The sequence below is a fragment of the Triturus cristatus genome, chromosome 4_2, assembly GCF_964204655.1.
Source record: "Triturus cristatus chromosome 4_2, aTriCri1.1, whole genome shotgun sequence".
Taxonomy (NCBI): Eukaryota; Metazoa; Chordata; class Amphibia; order Caudata; family Salamandridae; genus Triturus; species Triturus cristatus.
This window is the reverse complement of record NC_140586.1, coordinates 902,126,913-902,146,201: the sequence shown is the minus strand read 5'-3', so window position 1 is coordinate 902,146,201 and position 19,289 is coordinate 902,126,913. Positions and strand designations below refer to the sequence as shown.

The 19,289-nt window shown below is 44.8% G+C and overlaps 1 pseudogene; it reads right to left on the bottom strand.

Annotated features, from left to right (window-relative positions):
* The window catches only part of LOC146835385 (uncharacterized), a 41,392-nt pseudogene extending 22,529 nt beyond the window's left edge, over positions 1-18,863 (bottom strand).
* Between the last annotated feature and the right edge of the window lie 426 nt (positions 18,864-19,289).

The window sequence follows — 19,289 nt, the reverse complement described above, 5'->3', positions numbered from 1 at the left end:
CCTGATCAGGTTCTAGTTCTTCTAGGACAGTTCCTTCAGGGCTCTCAGAATCATCCTCCTGGAAGGGCTGATCCACCACCTGAGGCAGGGGGGAAGGCACAGCCTTTACCCTACTGCTCTTTCTCTTGGATTGTGTCTGGTCCATTGTCCCAGGATACAGCACTTGTTCAGTGTTACACTTTTTGGCCTGTGACCTGGTCACAGCAAGGACATGTGCATCTATTCCAAGCATTTCTGCATGGGTCCTATACTCCACTTCAGACCAAACTGAAGTTTCAAGATCGTTTCCTAACAGACACTCTACAGGAAGGTCTGAACTCACCACAACTTTCTTGAGGCCAGTTACCCCTCCCCAGGAGAAGTTAACAATTGCCACACTATGGGAGGTAGTGGCATTGCTAGCGTTGGTCACTAGGTAATTCTCACCTAGCATGATCTGTCCAGGGTCCACAAAGGCAGGTGTCACCATTGTGACACTAGCCCCAGTGTCCCTGTAGGACTAAGCCATTCTATTATTAATAAAAGGAGTCTGTCTGTACTTGCCCAGGTTACTGGGGCCTACTATAGAGGACAAAGCTATGTCCCCATCACAGATCAGAACAGCCTGAGTAGGTATCCTGACTAGGCCAGAATCCTCCTCAGTTCCCAGGGTTAACCCTACTACACCCTTTTGCTGGGAACCACCACTTACAGCTGGACTAGGGGGTACAGTTGCCTTAGGGGCAATGGTGGCTGGGGGCTTATCCTTTTTGGTGCACTCACTACACCAATGTGAGTTTGATTTACAATAGTTGCACCAGGGTTTCTTTTGGCCATCTTTCTTTTTATCCTTTTTGGGACTACCCTCCACCTGAGCCTTTTGGGGGCCTGGTGAAGACTTCTGGTCTTTTTGTTTCTGCTCATTGCCCTTCTGGTCTGCCTTTTTCTGATCACTGCCCTGGTTCTGGTTTTTCTGCTTAACTCTAGTCCTGATCCACCTATCTGCCTTCTTTCCCAATTCCTGGGGAGAAGTTAGGTCAGAGTCAATCAAGTGTTGATGCAACTGCTGGTTTTGACCGTTATTAAGGATTTGTTCTCTCATGATCAAATTATACAATCCTGTATAGTCCTTAACCTTACTACCCAATAGCCAGCCTTCCAGAGCCTTAGTGGCACAATCTACAAAGTCAGTCCAGTCCTGAGTCTGTGTCTTCTGGGTATCCCTGAACAACAACCTGTATTGATCAGTGGTTAGGCCAAACCCATCAATCAGAGCACTCTTTAGGACAGTGTAATTGTCAGCATCCTCATCACTAACTGTGAGGAGCTTGTCTCTACCTTTCTCAGAGAAGGAGAGCCACAAGATAGCTGCCCACTGACTTTGGGGTACCTGCTGTACTTTGCAAGCCCTCTCCAAAGCAGTTATCCATTTGTGGATGTCATCTCCACACTTGTAGGGAGGGACAATCTTGCTCAGGTTTCTATTATCATAGGTCCTGTCGCTATCCTTAGGGATATTGCTGCCACCAGTGGGATCTAACCCAGAAGGGGGGAATAATATCCTCATTGCCAGAAATGGTATGGGGGTATTATTCCAAAGTGTTAGACACCTTACACGACATGTTTCAATAAAGCCAAACCATAGTTACCATAACCGTTTAAGATTATAAGGTACTTTAAGAGTATATGGTAGGCTATATCATAGAACAGCTATAAGGACATGGTTCCGAAAGCTGCAGACAGGCTCAGCTCATGCTAGAGCACCATCTCACATGTTACCAAGCACTCTGCCTCCAGGATTGTTAAGGCCTGCCATAGGAGTGGCTGATAGGTACACATGTGTCTATATATAAGGTAGGTATAGGAATACTACACCTAAGCAAGGAGTGATTACACGACCTTGCCCCAGCTGAGTGATCAGCCAGTTGTGTCATAATGGAAGGCCAGGCCAGGGGTGGCATAATACATGCTGCAGCCCCTGGTAGGCCTAGGGTACACCTATGCACTGGGTACCTAAGGTACACTGTACAGGGGCCAATAAGGTGATCCTATCCAATTGGGTTATGCACCTAAAGTACATAGTATCAGTTTATAGAGAGAACAGCTGGGCTGTGGGTCTGATTAGCAGGCCCACAGCCACATCTAAGTCAAAAACCAGTGAAGCAAAAGCAAAAAGTGGGGGTGAACATAGAAAGCAGACCCTACTCTCCTACACAACCCCCCCCCCCCAAACTTAGGGACATTACACTAACCTTGACCAGTTGAGTCTTCATGTTCTAAGTGGAAATATCTGGAGAGTCCATCTGCATTGGCATGGTCCGTCCCAGGTCTATGTTCCACTGTGAAGTCCATCCCCTGTAGGGAAATGGACCACCTAAGAAGTTTGGGCTTTTCACCCTTCATTTGATTTAGCCACAAGAGGGGCTTATGGTCTGTCTGAATCTTGAAGTGAGTGCCAAACAAGTATGGCCTCAGCTTCTTCAGGGCCCAAACCACAGCAAAGGCCTCCCTCTCAATAGCTGACCAACGTTTCTCTCTAGGGGTCAGCCTTCTACTAATAAAAGCAATGGGCTGGTCTTGACCATCTACATTCAGTTGTGAAAGAACAGCTCCCACACCAAACTCAGAAGCATCTGTCTGGACTATGAACTCTTTGGAGTAGTCTGGACTTTTCAGAATAGGTGCACTGCACATGGCCTGCTCCAGGTCATCGAATGCTTTTTGACAGCTCACTGTCCACTGAACTTTCTTTGGCATCTTCTTGGAGGTCAAGTCATTAAGTGGTGTCACAATGGACCCATAGTTCTTAACAAACTTTCTGTAGTACCCAGTCAGGCCCAAGAAAGCTCTGACCTGAGTCTGGGTAGTTGGAGGAGTCCAGTCCTTTATGGTCTGGATCTTGCTCTCCAGTGGTTGAACCTGACCCCCACCGACCAGGTGGCCCAGGTATACAACCTTGCTCTGCCCTATCTGGCACTTAGTGGCCTTGATAGTGAGGCCTGCCTTTTGCAGGGCCTCTAGAACATTACTCAGGTGGACCAGGTGATCCTCCCAGGTGGAGCTAAAGACAGCAATATCATCAAGATAAGCTGCACAGTAGTCATCCAGGCCTGTAAGGACTTGATTCACCAACCTTTGGAAAGTGGCAGGTGCATTCTTCAAACCAAAGGGCATTACCACAAATTGATAATGTCCTCCTGGGGTCGAGAAAGCAGTTTTGGCCTTTGCATTCTCAGCTAGTCTGATTTGCCAGTAGCCTGCTGTCAGGTCAAATGTGCTCAAAAACTTAGCAGCTGCCAGTCTGTCAATGAGCTCATCTGCCCTAGGTATTGGGTGGGCATCTATCCTAGTGACAGCATTGAGACCTCTGTAATCCACGCAAAACCTCATCTCTCTCTTACCATCTTGGGTGTGAGGTTTTGGCACAAGAACTACAGGACTAGCCCAAGGGCTCATTGAAGGTTCAATGACTCCCAGCTCCAACATCTTTTGTACCTCAACTTTTATGCAGTCCCTGACATGGTCAGGTTGCCTGTGGATTTTACTCTTCACAGGCAGACTGTCACCAGTGTCCACCTCATGGGTGCACCAGTTTGTCTGACTTGGGGTCAGAGAGAACATATGTCTGTAGGATTGCAGAACTTGTCTGCAGTCCTCTTGCTGATGAACAGTGAGGCTGTCAGAAAAGACTACACCATCAACTGAGCCATCATCAGGGTTCTGAGTCAACAGGTCTGGGAAAGGGCCACTCTCTTCCTCCTGCCCCTCATCTGTAGCCATGAGTAAGCCCATGTCTGCCCTGCCAACATATGCCTTCAATCTGTTGACATAAAGCACCCTGTGGGGGCTTCTGGGAGTCCCAAGGTCCACCAAGTAGGTGACTTCTCCCTTTTTCTCAACAATAGTGTGGGGTCCAGACCATTTGTCTTGGAGTGCTGCTGGGGCCACTGGCTCCAACACCCACACTTTCTGCCCTGGCTGGTACACAGTCAGCACAGCCTTTTGGTCATGCCAAGCTTTTTGGAGTTCTTGGCTTGCCTCAAGGTTTTCAGAAGCCTTCTTCATATACTCTGCCATCCTGGAGCGGAGACCAAGTACATAATCCACTATATCAAGTTTGGGTTGTCTGAGAGATCTCTCCCATCCTTCCCTTACTAAACATAGGGGTCCTCTCACAGGATGCCCAAACAAAAGCTCAAAAGGGCTGTAGCCAACCCCCTTTTGTGCGACCTCTCTGTAAGCAAACAGAAGGCAGGGTAAAAGGATGTCCCATCTTCGCCTAAGCTTATCTGGTAAACCTTTTATCATCCCTTTTAGGGTCTTGTTGAACCTTTCAACAAGACCATTGCATTGTGGGTGATAGGGGGTAGTGAATTTGTAATTTACACCACACTCCTTCCACATTGCAGTCAAGTATCCTGACATGAAGTTGGCACCTCTGTCAGACACCACCTCCTTTGGAAAACCCACTCTGGAGAATGCTCCAAGCAGGGCTCTTGCCACAACAGGTGCTGTTGTGGTCCTCAGGGGAATAGCTTCTGGATACCTGGTGGCATGGTCCACTATCACCAGTATACATCTGTGCCCAGATGCTGTAGGGGGGTCCATTGGTCCTACAATGTCTATCCCCACTCTCTCAAAGGGAACCCCCACCACAGGTAGTGGTATGAGGGGGGCCTTTGTGGTGCCACCTGATCTGCCACTGGCTTGGTAGGTGACACAGGAGCGGCAAAACTCCTTGGTATCTTCTGACATGTGAGGCCAGTGAAAGTGAGGGACAAGTCTGTCCCAAGTCTTGTTCTGGCCTAAGTGTCCTGCAAGGGGAATATCATGGGCCAAGGTATAAGGAAGCCTCTGAAACTCAGGGGTATGACCAACCTCCTGGACGCACCAGGCTTGGGGTCTCTAGCCTCTGAGTACAGTAGCCCTTCATCCCAATACACTCTATGGGTACCTTGAGCATTCCCTGCAGCCTCAGCAGCAGCCTGCTGTCTGAGGGGTTCAAGAGAGGGGCAGTCTAATTGAGCCTGCCTCAGATCTGCCCTTGAAGGTCCCCCTGTCCCAAGAAACTCAACCTGATCAGGTTCTAGTTCTTCTAGGACAGTTCCTTCAGGGCTCTCAGAATCATCCTCCTGGAAGGGCTGATCCACCACCTGAGGCAGGGGGGAAGGCACAGCCTTTACCCTACTGCTCTTTCTCTTGGATTGTGTCTGGTCCATTGTCCCAGGATACAGCACTTGTTCAGTGTTACACTTTTTGGCCTGTGACCTGGTCACAGCAAGGACATGTGCATCTATTCCAAGCATTTCTGCATGGGTCCTATACTCCACTTCAGACCAAACTGAAGTTTCAAGATCGTTTCCTAACAGACACTCTACAGGAAGGTCTGAACTCACCACAACTTTCTTGAGGCCAGTTACCCCTCCCCAGGAGAAGTTAACAATTGCCACACTATGGGAGGTAGTGGCATTGCTAGCGTTGGTCACTAGGTAATTCTCACCTAGCATGATCTGTCCAGGGTCCACAAAGGCAGGTGTCACCATTGTGACACTAGCCCCAGTGTCCCTGTAGGACTAAGCCATTCTATTATTAATAAAAGGAGTCTGTCTGTATTTGCCCAGGTTACTGGGGCCTACAGTAGAGGACAAAGCTATGTCCCCATCACAGATCAGAACAGCCTGAGTAGGTATCCTGACTAGGCCAGAATCCTCCTCAGTTCCCAGGGTTAACCCTACTACACCCTTTTGCTGGGAACCACCACTTACAGCTGGACTAGGGGGTACAGTTGCCTTAGGGGCAATGGTGGCTGGGGGCTTATCCTTTTTGGTGCACTCACTACACCAATGTGAGTTTGATTTACAATAGTTGCACCAGGGTTTCTTTTGGCCATCTTTCTTTTTATCCTTTTTGGGACTACCCTCCACCTGAGCCTTTTGGGGGCCTGGTGAAGACTTCTGGTCTTTTTGTTTCTGCTCATTGCCCTTCTGGTCTGCCTTTTTCTGATCACTGCCCTGGTTCTGGTTTTTCTGCTTAACTCTAGTCCTGATCCACCTATCTGCCTTCTTTCCCAATTCCTGGGGAGAAGTTAGGTCAGAGTCAATCAAGTGTTGATGCAACAGCTGGTTTTGACCGTTATTAAGGATTTGTTCTCTCATGATCAAATTATACAATCCTGTATAGTCCTTAACCTTACTACCCAATAGCCAGCCTTCCAGAGCCTTAGTGGCACAATCTACAAAGTCAGTCCAGTCCTGAGTCTGTGTCTTCTGGGTATCCCTGAACAACAACCTGTATTGATCAGTGGTTAGGCCAAACCCATCAATCAGAGCACTCTTTAGGACAGTGTAATTGTCAGCATCCTCATCACTAACTGTGAGGAGCTTGTCTCTACCTTTCTCAGAGAAGGAGAGCCACAAGATAGCTGCCCACTGACTTTGGGGTACCTGCTGTACTTTGCAAGCCCTCTCCAAAGCAGTTATCCATTTGTGGATGTCATCTCCACACTTGTAGGGAGGGACAATCTTGCTCAGGTTTCTATTATCATAGGTCCTGTCTCTATCCTTAGGGATATTGCTGCCACCAGTGGGATCTAACCCACTTAACTTTTGCTCTCTGGCCAGAGGCAGCCTCTCCTTGGCAAGGGCAAGTTCTTCCCTCTCAATCCTCAGATTGGCTTCCCTCATTCTGGCCTCATGCTCTTTTCTCTGTGGGGAAGTCATTCCCCTGTGAGAAGAGGCTTTGGAGCTGTTAGAGACATGGGAGTGGATGGATTCCCTTGAAGGGGATCTGTCTCTCCTGCTTCTCTGGTTAAGCCCACTTGAGGGTCTGAAGGGGGGGGGACCCCCGTCAGACTCCCATGTAGGCTTAAGTTAGCCTGGCTAAGTCTCCTAACTTTGACCTGGCTGTCTACCTCATCTTCTGAAGTCCCATCTGACTCATCTGTAGTGGGTAGACCCTCACCTGTACCTAGGGTACTAGCCTGGGAGGCCCTACGAGTATCATACTCCTCTAGGATCTCTACTAGCTGAATGAGGGTAGGGTGTGAACCCTGTTTTAACTTTCTGGAGGTACACAATTGTCTCATCTCCTGAAAAGTTAGGGTATCATATCTAGAGGGGATCCTTCTAGGATCTACCCCTCCTGAGAGAGAATCAGCTTGATCTCCTCCCAGAGACATGATCTAGTGAGGGTGTGGTGTGTGCACCTACCTACACTAGTTGTATCTACTAAACCTTACTAGTAGTTGTAGTCAGGTTGTGCTAGGCCCTTCAACCTACAACAACTAAGTCCAGTAGGACTTAAGTATTTTTAAACTATGTTATATGTACCTAAACAATATCTGTGTGATCTTTCAATTTAGTATCTCAAGATTACAATGGTATTACAAGAGCAAGCTCAGATCCCAACCACTGCTCACCAATGTGAGAATTAGTGACATCATATATCAGGCCAACTTCTCACAATCATTAGCAAAGCAAATGGCTTTAACTTAATCAAAGGCGAGACCTATTGCATTTTCAATGCTTGTTATAACTGCCAGTGCTGAGCCCCGGCAGGATCCAGCCCACTTAAAAGCCCTGCTTTAGTGAAATGCCTACCTACGGTGTTAGGAGCCTACCCACCACAGCATGACGGATACAATCATCCTTGGAAAATCTATCCCACCTGCTTTCATTAGTCACTTTCACGTCCGAGATTCTACGTTTTTATTTATTCAACGATCATTATATAGCACGACCTTTTAGGAAGCAGTGGAGTGTTGAATACATAATTTAGTCAACCCAGGTTCTGCATAATTTGGTGCTCCCCTCCCTCATAATTCCAGTGGCCCTGGTTATTTGTGTTCTTGTCTACATCCCTGAATACAACGTCACTTCCTGCGGAGTAAGGCGAGTGCCCGACTGATGGTGCGAAAGTTCTCTTGCTCATCTCTGCCTCTATCTCTCTTTAAAAAAAAAATGTAGACCGGTCTGCTTGGCTAACAAGTGAGTTCTTACAAGCTGACTGGGTCTCTTGGTTCTATCTAACTTGTCAGTCAGTCCCCATATAAATACCTCTACGGAGCACAGACACGTTCACTTCAGAAAAGTGGTGTTTGTTCTAGCCGGTGCTTACACTAGGAGCAGTACTAGAACTGAACTGCAGTGGAGGGAAGTGACAATACGTTTCTCGAAAATAAAGCAGTGGCTGCAGCTCACAAGATCAGAGCCTGTGTTGGGGAGAATATATTGATAGTGTGGAAAAGGAAACAAACTTCAAGGAAAGCAGCGAGCGGCAGCGAAGAACAGCGACGGTGCTCACCGGTCTTGGACTTGGGATAGTTTTTCTCAGATGTAAGTCAATGCAACTGATCCATGCACAACTATCTAAATAATTACTAAGTGCAAGAACCCATTGAATGTAATCGGTGCCCGCGCCAAAATTATCTAATGGAAATAATGCGGTCTGAACGTTAGGGGCGCATGGAAATTTACAACCTATCACACATGGGGAAGATGTTCAAGATTTTTACATCGGAATTCTTCTGGAACGCTGCATTCAGCAAACATGGGTCAGCCACGACTTCGAAAGTACACAAAACACGCTGCATTGGAAAAAAAAGAATAGTGCCTACCGATGAAATGAAGCAAACTAAACACGAGCCGTGAAAAAATATGAAGCACAGTGTACGAAGGAGTGATTCACCAGCGGACTGCAGTAAGCGCGAAAGTGAAAGCATTTTGCTTGCGCTTGGAACTGAATGCCAAAGAAAAACAAGCCGCGCCAGAGGAATAAAAAGCGCGTCAGCCATTGTTGAAGATAAACGCGGTAATACCCCAAAAAAGTGCTTAGCGGCTAATTAAGAGACACTGTCTCCCCCCGCAAGTAAAAGATCCAATCCCGGTGGGCGGGGCCAAAAGTGGACAGGGTGGCAACCAGGAGGGATTAAAATGCATCCGGTGCAATCATTACAATGTGTTTTGCATAATTCATGACGCCAAACAACGCGCAAGAATGAAAATTGCAGGCGGAGCAGAGACACAACTTCTGGAACTGTATTGATTCCAAGAAGCCCTTGCATGGCGAGGGCGGCGCATTAGTGAGATATTGGAATGATGTCCATGAGATCCAAATATTGGAGTTATTTTTCTGTAAGAATGTTGAGCATTGCTCTAAGTGAATTTCCAATCTCAGGCAACACAGACTATTAATCAGGGGCAGCTGGTATTAATGGGCAAAATGGGTGTGGCCCTACTACCCTAAGGGGAGAGGTAACAAGAGGAAAAGAAACACTGAGCAACTGAAAGAAAAGGCTAAAATGGCTGTTTGATTCTCGATGGTAGAAAGGTCTGAGAATCTGTTTTTAATCGAGTGCGGGGGGTCGGAATTTGGATGCGGCCTGCTGCGCATGTGCGAGGTCTTCTTTGCCCTGAATGCAGAAGCTAGAGCAGTGATGTCATAGCAGAGGGTGTGTAGGAATTTGAAAAGCATGCACATAAGGATGATTTGGGGCATTTATACCTTGGCCCTAGGAGGCGCTTACTGATGTACACTTATTTAAATAGCTGGAGGCGGGGCAGGCCGATATGAACAATGATAGAAGTGAGTGGCAACAGTTTTCTCATAATCAAGAGAGGGTGGGCTGTAGGAGGAGTCCAGCTGCTCGTCCAGTAACCTTCGGTGCCAGCATGTGAGTGTTCACGTCTTTTTACTGGTTTTTCGAATAGAAGAGTTATGGAGATGCGGCTTCACAGTGCTCCTGCCCCCCTCTGTGATTAATGTTCCCATGATTGGAACAGCCTTTGACCTTACGGGGCCCAGGTCAGCAGCAAACTTAACAGAACAGTTCCTCCTCACCAGCCTGAAAAAATAGCAGCTCGAGGCGCCTCCAGTACAGCAAGGAAGCAAGAGACAGGCAGGCAGGGGTGTGTCTTAAAATGGTGCAGCAGGTGTAGTGGCACCGGATACCCAGAAGCCTAAGAGGCCTACTGAATCCTGATTATTGCTGTATTTTATCATTGAAACATCAGTCAGGGGCCCATCACCTAACTTGCGCTAGGGCCGTGACCAGGGCACCGTTACACCTTGCTCTCTTCCCCTGCTGCCTCTAGAGGACATTAGAGCTGTTGTGAGATGGCCGGCTTTGCCCACACACTTCCTCAAGGAGCCAGGACGAGCCTATCCTGGCACCAGGGGAGATAACAGACCCCACCATGATGTACTTATTGGAGTCCATGAGTCTGGCTTGCAGGTAAAGAAACCTATGCATATATCGGAGACGGAGGGGCAGGCGGAGAAGTCAGAAGGAACGAAGTACAAGGGAGCATGCACCTCTCAAATATTCCCTCTGTGAGCGTGTGTGTGGTGGACGCCGCTTGACCAATCGTTCCTAATCTACGAGTGAATACTTTCCCCCCATTTCCAGGTGCTGCACATGGTACATAGGCATAGGCCCTAATCAACAGTTCCACACACTACTCATCCTTCACGCCTTATTTTACAGCTACAGCGGGAGGGGGAAGCGGCATCTGAGCAGAGAGAGGACGTGAGACGCAGAGGAGTATGCACATGGCTCCTAAGAAAAAAGAGCAGTGTGTAAGGTGTCAGAGAGTGTAAAAGTAGCACATGGGTGGCAAGGCTATGTTTATGGCTCTCGAACAGCATAAGTGCATATGTATGGGCCCTGGAAAGCAAGAGTGTAGGGCGATTAAGTGTCAGAAGTGGAAGGTTGATGGACAGGTGTGTGGCAAGAGTGTGTTTTCATGGCACGAGTGGCAGAGGAGCCCATGCCTCTTAGGAAGAAACTGTGCAGGGAACAATGTTGTCTGAAGTGTATGTGTTTGTGGTACATGCATGCCAAGAGAGTGTTTTTTTAATTGAAATCCATATAACAAAAAGTTTGTATCCATAAATACATCCATAAAATTAATCAAATATATCAAAAACAGTACAGAATTGTTAAATTGTTAAATAGCACCAATTGATCGGAAAACAGTACATCCTAAAATTTGTAGAGAAGACCCACATGTTATATCCTGGAACAGGATCCACCGCTAATAATTACTACACACTAAACAACTGATTAAACCTTAGACATATACATACAGATCCATAAATATGTTCAAAATACTGATTGATCCTGTATTCCTTAATATGGTTAAAATACATGGAGAATATGGAATGTCATAAAATGAATTAAGGTACAGGTATTACTATGCATAAAAGTCAAACATATTAAAAATACCTGCGCTGAGATAGGCTCAATTCTAAAATCTTAATCAAAATAGACTGCCCAAACCCTCTCAAACTTCTTAAGTCCGCCTATTCTCATTCTCATTGCATAAGTTTGTTCGCTTTTTTTTACTTGCTTCATTTTCCGAATCCAGTCATATTTAGATGGTATAGCGTCTGATCGCCATCTTTGAAGTAAAAGGGATCTTATAACAGCCATTGCGATATATAATAATTTAATCAGCCTATCTGAAAGGAGAAGGTCTGGGTCATAGCCAAGTACTATTAACCGAGTATTTAACCCTGTAAAAATTCCACATTCTTATTCCAGATAGTAAACAATGTCCTTCCAGAACCTCTGAATCAAGGGGCATTGTTAATATAATATGTGTCCACTTGTCGGAAGGATGGTTAAGGCAACGAAAACACTGTGCAGATTGGTTGGAATAAATCTTAGATAGAAAAAGTGGAGTTCTATTAAGTAGCCATTTACTAAAAAACATCATCCTACGCCAATTAGCTCCCCTTAATGTACAAAAATTCAGATTATTAACTACTGACCACATATTCGCTGTAATTTTCATCTCCTCATGTTTTGCCATTTTCGCTATGGCCTTTACCTCCAAATCAATACCCTTGAAAGAGGCTAAGAGCTTTTTCCATTCCGCAGGCTTCTTCAATACAATGTCTTCTAATAAGTCATAAACTAAGGATTTCCGTTCAATGATCTTGACCAGATCTAGTTTACTTAAAAACTTACTAAAGACATTATATGACCCAAGGGGAAGAAAGTCATTTGGAATTAAATAAGACATTTCAGTTGGGATTCAGCCATCTATCATTCCTTAAAAAATCAGAAATGTTCCCAAATCCAAACCTTTGCCCATTTTTGTGTGATTACTGACGATTCTCTTATCCCGGATTGTAAAATAGGGCCAGATAATGGAGTTGAAGAGTTAATTACAGGAATAGAATATCTTCTATAAAAGGCCTGGCGTTTATGGAAAAACCACTGTATGCACTTATATCGTACTAATTTAGGAGATTTAACAATTGTTAGTGTGTAGTGGATCAGACTTTCTTTAAGAATTAAGGGGCAGATTTATGAGCCCCTTGCGCCACTTTTGCGTCACTTTTAACATGGGAAAAGTGACGCAAAAGTGGCGCAAGGGGCTCATAAATCTGCCCCTAAGTTCATAAAAAAATTAATAAGAAGACCTGATTGCAGTTCCGGCTTAAATCTGGACATGTATTGTGCAAAATATGCAAAATAATAATCCCTCAAATTTGGGAGAGCTAATCCACCATTTTCCATTTCCCCATATAAAGTGCTAAGGGCAATTCGGGGGACCTTTTTTCCCCATAAAAAAGATATAAACATAGACTCTATTTTAGTAAAAAAGGAACTTATTAAAACACAGGGAATCACTGAGAAGAGAAAATTAAACTGCGGAAGAACTGACATTTTAATCAATGCAGCCCTGTCCAAAATGGTTAATGGCAGTGAATTCCATCGAAAGAATAAATCCTAGACCTTTCGTAAAAGTGGGGCAAAATTCAAATCATATAAGTCAGTGATTTGTGCCGAAAAATAAACCCCAAGATATCTTTTCAGATTTGGATTTAAACAAGAAAGAATATAGAGATGCAAATCCATAGGTGCTCCGCCACACTGTATAACTTTTGTTCTTTTTTTAAAATTTTATATCCGCCAAGCGATTCGAATTGTTTAAAAATGTCAAACGTTTTTGCTTGAACCTCATCCTCAGGCTTTATAATAAGCAAAATATCGTCGGCGTATAATTTCAATGTTGCCATTGTTGGCAGTGGAGGGCAGATATCCGTACTATTCCTGATGGCAATCGCCAATGGCTGAATAAAAAAGGCAAATAGCACCGGGGACAATGGACATCCTTGTCTGGTCCCCCGTTTAACCTTAACTTGGCAGACCGCCATGGTGTTAATAATTCTGTTGGCTTCTGCATTCAGATATAATTTCTGGACCAACCCTGTGATCTCAGGAGGTATGCCGAAATTTGCCAAGACAAAAAATAAAGCCTCCCAGACAACTAGGTCAAATGCCTTTTTGGCATCTAAAAGGAGGATCAGAGCTGGTATCTTCCGAGTCTCAAAATAATCAAGTGCTTCCGCTAAATAGTGTGTATTAGTGCCAAGCTGCCTCCCAGCAATGAACCCATTTTGATCAGGGTGAATCAAATGCAAGGCAATTCGGTTAAAATGATGAGCTAAAAGTTTAGTGATTATTTTATAATCAGAGTTTAAAAGCGCAATGGGACAATAGGAATTGGGGTCTTCACTATCCTTGTCTTTTTTTTTTTTTTAACTGACTATATTCCCATTTCTAAATGACAATGGTATCACCCCACCCTCTAAAATTGAGTTGGCCAGCAATAAAAAAGTAATCCGAGATGGTACTGGAAAAAGTTTTAAAGAATTCAGCCGGGAAGCCGTCCGGCCCACAGGCTTTGCCATTCGGAAGATTTTTAATCACATCCTCCAGTTCATTTTTTGTTACAGGACTTGCCATGCTTTATTTCTCATCATCTGAGAGTACAGGCAGTTCATGCTTCTGAAGAAAATTTCTCAGGGTTGTCAGATCAATAGTCTGCTGTTGGCTGTATATGCTCCTATAATGTTGTAACATTATATCCTCTATTGCTAACGGGTCGTCAGTTCGGGAAGCAGTAATAGGACATTTCAATGCAGGTATTTGATTAGTTACGGCCTGCTCCCTTGCCTGCCACGCAAGGAACCTCCCGGTATAGTTACTCTCTTTATAGATTTTTTGCCTGTGGTGCTGATAACAAGATTAACTTTTGAGATAATATTTTTCACTAAGATCCCGCTTTGCCTGATCCAATTGCTGTTGGTTAAAAGCTGAAGGACTGCTGAGAAATGCATCGAAGGACCTTTGCACTTTCTGTTCTAATGTTCACTTTCCTTCCTTGGCTTTCCTAAAATTATCGTCATCCTTCCCGATGGCTAGTCCCCTTAGAAAGGCCTTGAACGAGTCCCAGACCACATGTGGAGGTGCTGAGTCATAATTTCGCTCAAAGAATTCTGTAATCTCAGTTTTAATAAAAAGCACCCAGTTCTCATCTGATAAGTATGGCCTATTTAACATCCATCTTTTAGGGGTCATGGTGTATTTACCTAGCTCTAACTCAAGAATCACCATTGCATGATCCGAAAACCCATTCTGTAGGATTCTCTGCTGGCTAAAAATCAATATCATGGAAATGAGAAAAAGATCAATGCGCGATGAGGTACGAAATCTACCTGAGGAGCAAGTATGGGCAATCTTAGTTGGAAATGCAGCCCTCCAATGATCCAAAATATACATAGTCAAGCTATAATTTTGCAAAGCTCTTAATGTTTTAGGTTTTAACTGTTTTTTAAACAAAGAGGAGGAGTCGATGTTAGGGTCCATTTAAAAATTTAAATCCCCCCCCCCAAGATCAATTCGCCGGGTGCTTGGATTAATGATTGAAAAAGTTCCTCATATGGCATAGGGTTTTCTTCCACTGGGGCATATATGCTGGCGAATGTTAAAAGCCTGCCCCCTAGGTTACAGGTGGCCGGACACCACCTTCCACTCTGATCATTTAAAGAATTGACAATATCAGCCTAAAAATCGCCGTGCCCCTATTAGATGCCGAAGATGAAGAAAAACCCCTATAAGCTGCCCAGGACCTAAACATTGAGAAATCTGTAGTGGTGGGCGGAATTTGTGAAATTGACTTTCAAAAAAATTTGGGCGAAATTGCGCAAAATCTCAGCAAGCATGCAAAACGTTCGCGAAGATGCGGAGATTGCTTTTCCCGCCCGTTCGCGATGTGTTTTTGCGTGCTCGCGGGGAAATATATCTCCAACTTGCCCATGCGGTCGCTAATGGGCGCGGCCATCTTGCTTGCGATGATTATTTCCTGTTCGCGATCGCAATGACTTGTTCGCGATCGCAAACTCTCGCGGGATAGCGCGACCGGCTACCAACAATCCAACATTTTGTGGCGCGCACAAACGGATAGGAAAACTCGTCGGCGAACGCAGGGACCCGGTAAGTCGCGCGCGCGAGAATGCATTTTTAAAGCGCGAACAAGAAAAATACTTCCGTTTCGCTGCAGGTTGAGAAAGTTTTGACATTTTCGCGCTCTCTGCGGAGTGCGAAAATGTCAAAATATCGCAAATTCCGCGAGCGGAACGAAATTTACCGCCCAGGCCTAGAAATCTGCTAGTTTCCCAGCTAGTATATGGATCTCTTGTAATAAAATGGCCGCTGCATTTTCTGTCTTAAGCCATGTCTCAATGGCCCGCATTTTCTTTTTATTATTAGGTCCGTTAACATTAAAATAAACTATTTTCAAAGTTCTCTTTGTATCCATTAACAATAGGCAAGGTAATATCTAAGTAGCCTAATAACATAGATAGAAATGTGCTGAAAGACTACAACAATGATCAATGGCCCTGTCTGAAATCTAATAAAATGTGAGTCTATTAATGAATGAAAGTGAATGTATATGGATTTAAAATATCTATTTCGTTTTTTCCCCATGCTCCCTTTTCCACCACCGAGACCCCACCCAACTCCCGACGCCACCATGAGCAGATCGCCGTCCCTGCTCACATCTGGCACGCTTCCCCCCCACCTCTTGACTGGCACTATGACTTGGTGCCTAGTGCTACCTGTCTCCCTCCCCCCCCTTCCTTCCAAAAAAATAAAAAATAAAAACATTTTTTTATGAATGAGAAATGAGGAGCTCAAACAAGAACAAGGAGCAAAAAAAAAAGGAGAATGTGTTGATGGCACATGGGTAGTAGAGGGGGAGGGTGTGTGTGTGCGTGTGTGTGTGCGTGTGTGAGTGCGTACGTGTGTGTGTGTGTGTGTGTGTATGCGTGTGTGTGTGTACTTACCCCTTCTCCACCTCCATACCCCGATTCCCCACCCCACACCTTTTTGAATTTGGGCTCACTTGCTATGCTTGCTCGTGTATTATACTAGGGTATGACATTTCTGCCCCACCACTTTTAAAATCCACCACTGCTATTAATCGTAAAACTCAGAGATGTAAGATTGTACTGGATTTTTAGTTCTATAAATTCATTAGTTATGCACTTCCCTCCATCATTCTACGGATGGCAGCTCAATGAAATGCACAATTTGATTCTGAGTAACTGACTAAGTTTGTGCCAAAAGTGAAGATGAATTGGGATCTTTAACAGTTGTAATTAATTTGGAAAGACACTGAAACTGAAACTGAAAAGTGGGCAGACCGCCTTCATTGTGTGATTCTGCGCGGGCGCGTGCGTAACATAGTGAATTGATTGGAGCGATCCATCATCTTAAGGTCTATAAAGAAAATATTATTGCTTTCTGGTGGCACAGGGTAGTGATGAAGAGGACCACTACAGGGACGTTTTAAGGCTTGGGCAAAGTGGGCACTAGCCCGTGACCCTAATCTTTTTGGGGTCCTTTGATAAGGGTCTCATCGCGTGCCTCCCTGGGCACTCCAAGCCCTGCTGCTGGGCTTGCCATATAACCTCAAATGCTTAGTATGTACTGATTTTTTAAAATGTTCTTTTCTTTTTTGGGACCGTCTGATTAGTGTCAATTACCAAATCTTTGTAGAATTTTGTTAACTCACTGTAATGTTCAAAGAAATACAATAAATAATGGGCTATGTAATAGTACATATACTATTCATAAGCACAACAAAATAAGATAATGATAACAAATGTTATATAAAGCAGTTAGGAATGCATAAGAATGTGATATGAATGGCTAAACAAAAACAAGCATTGGCAAAGCCAATAGGTTTCGCCTATGCGAGGCCTATTGGCATTGTCAATGTTTTTTAGGTCTCGCCTGACCCAGCGCATGCGCTGGTCTGGCGAGACTTATTGAGAGGGCTCCAAAAAGTGCTACCAGGCCAGCCTAGAGCTACAGTGCATGTGCGCGGGCGCGCGCGCCGCGTTTTACCGCGAATACTTTCACTTTCGCGGCCGCATGGCCGCTTTGATGCTTGATCGCGATCTCAATCGCGATCACTTTCACTTTCGCGGCCGCAACGCCGCTTGGCATAGCCAATAGGTCTCGCTTATGGGACCTTATAAGTATTTAGTTATGCAACTGTTGCATGGCTAAACACTTATAAGGTCCCAAAGGCGAGACCTATTGGCTATGCCAATGCTTGTTTAGAGGTGTTGCAAGGACGTGTGGGCTGCTGTGCAACCTGGCTTCAAATAAATAAAAATAAAGCGCTATGGCAAAGCCAGTGTTGACTGTATCATAGTGCTTTTTTGTTTACTTTAAGCTCTGTTGCACAGCAGCCCACGCTACTAGGCAACGCTTTTAAAAACATTAACATAGCCCAATACCTCTGCACGAGTTATGGCGCTATGCTAATGTTTTGTTTGTTGCAGACGGGAGGGCCAGCGGGGCATGGAGGGACAGTGGACAGCAGGAGGGGGAGTAGGGAGAGATGGGCCAGCAACACAGGAAGGGAATGGCAAACGAGGAAGGGAAGTAGGAGGGTGGGAGGGCACAAAGAAAATGGATACCGGGGGACTTGGAGGGAGGGAAAGAAACATGAGGGGGGATGGAAGAAGGAGGTCTGAGCAAGAGCACGGACGCAGGAGGTGAGAGGGAGTCAGGTAAACTATGGTCCCTGGGGAGGATGGACTGACTGCAGACACATGCACTCTTAGAGACTGCATGTCGAAAAGTAAAAAAAAGATGTACCTCGGGTAGCACGTAGCCAGTGGCAGGACACTGGCTGCAGACAGGAGACTGTAATTGGTCCATGCTCCACTGGTAGGGATGGAACTCGAAGCTCAGGGCAAAGCAGGGAACCACTGACCAATAAGAAGCAAGTAAACGAGAATGACATGCAAGCCCACCAATGGCAAGTAATGAGTAGGCTCTAAGCTTCTATTAAGCTTTTAGTCTACAAAAGACTTCCACTGAAGACAGTACAAGTGCTATCTGCAGACAAAACCTAATAAGTTACATGGCAATAGCTATAAAACTGAATAGTGACACAAACTCTAACTAAACTGGTCCCTGCTACATGATTAACGATCATCACACATGACATAAAAGCCACAAAAAAGTGAGAGGTGTGTAATAATAGGTAGTCTGTTTACTATTGTTCAAAGTTCTTTTTTTCATTAGTGTGTTTACAGTAGAAAGGAGGCACCCTCTCACATCCAAGAGATTCCTGAACATGAATCACCTCTGCTAGGATCACTGCCATTTCTTTAACTGTTCCTGCATCTATCATATATTTACCCGTTCCTGTATCTATCATATAATTACGTGTTCCTGCTTCGATCTAATATTTACGTGTTCCTGCATTCATAATTTCTTTACCCGTTCTTGCATTCATTTCTTTACCCGCTCCTGCGGCCATCATTACTTTACCCGTTCCTGCGGCCATCATTACTTTATGTGTTTCTGAATACATCATTTCTTTACATGTTCTTGCATTCATCATTTCTTGACCTGCTCCTGCATTCATCATTTCTTTACCTGTTTCTTCATTCATCATTTCTTTACCCGTTCCTGCATTAATCATTTCTTTACCTGTTCCTGCAGCCATCATTTCTTTACCAGTTCCTTCATTCATCGTTTCTTTACCCATTCCTGCAGCCATCATTTCTTTACCTGTTCCTGCAGCATCATTACTTTATGTGTTCCTGTAGTCATCATTTATTTACATGTTCTTGCATTTATCATTTCTTTACTCGTTCCTGCATTCATCATTTCTTGACCTGCTCCTGCATTCATAATTTCTTTACCCATTCCTTCATTCATCATTTCTTTACCCATTCCTGCAGCCATCATTACTTTACCCGTTCCCGCAGCCATCATTTCTTTACCCGTTCCTGCAGACATCATTTCTTTACCCGTTCCTGCATTCATCATTTCTGTATGTGTTCCTGCATTAGTCAATTCTTTACCTGTTCCTGCACTCAATAAGCTTCCGGCAAGGAGACTCAGAAGGATGAGTGATTGTTGGAAATGGCTCTTTTTGCAGGGTTATGCCCAAACATTTTGCTTCTTCCTCCAATTTTTTCCT